A 463-nucleotide genomic window follows, 5' to 3' on the forward strand; every position below is an offset into this window, starting at 1 on the left:
AGTAGCACCCTTTTTAAACGTTTGCAAGGAGTGCCAAGTCGAAACAATGTGAATCTCTAAAACCCACACCCCCTCTTTTTGGGGGGATGCACATCTTCTACCATGTAAATAAGTGCATGTTGTCGGATTCAGGGCTCCGCAGACCCGTGAAAGGTTTGAACTCTGGGGCGCGTGCGAAGAACCCAACCTATCCAGCCAACCAGCCCGTCGCCCCAAGCATAGCTCGATTCACACGAACAAGGAAGAAGACGGACACGACAGTTACCCGGGTTTGGGCCACCTTGCGGTGTAAGACCCTACTCCTGCTTTGTGGTGGATTTACCTCACGAGGGGCTGAGGATGAACTAGTATAAGGGATGAACAACCTAGCGAGGTTCTGGGGTGAGGGAATGAGTCCACCAGGTTCAGATCCCTCTCTACGGTGGTGGCTAACCTATACTTATAGTGGCCTCGGTCCTCTTCC

Source organism: Triticum dicoccoides, chromosome 3B, assembly GCF_002162155.2.
Source record: "Triticum dicoccoides isolate Atlit2015 ecotype Zavitan chromosome 3B, WEW_v2.0, whole genome shotgun sequence".
Classification (NCBI taxonomy): Eukaryota; Viridiplantae; Streptophyta; class Magnoliopsida; order Poales; family Poaceae; genus Triticum; species Triticum dicoccoides.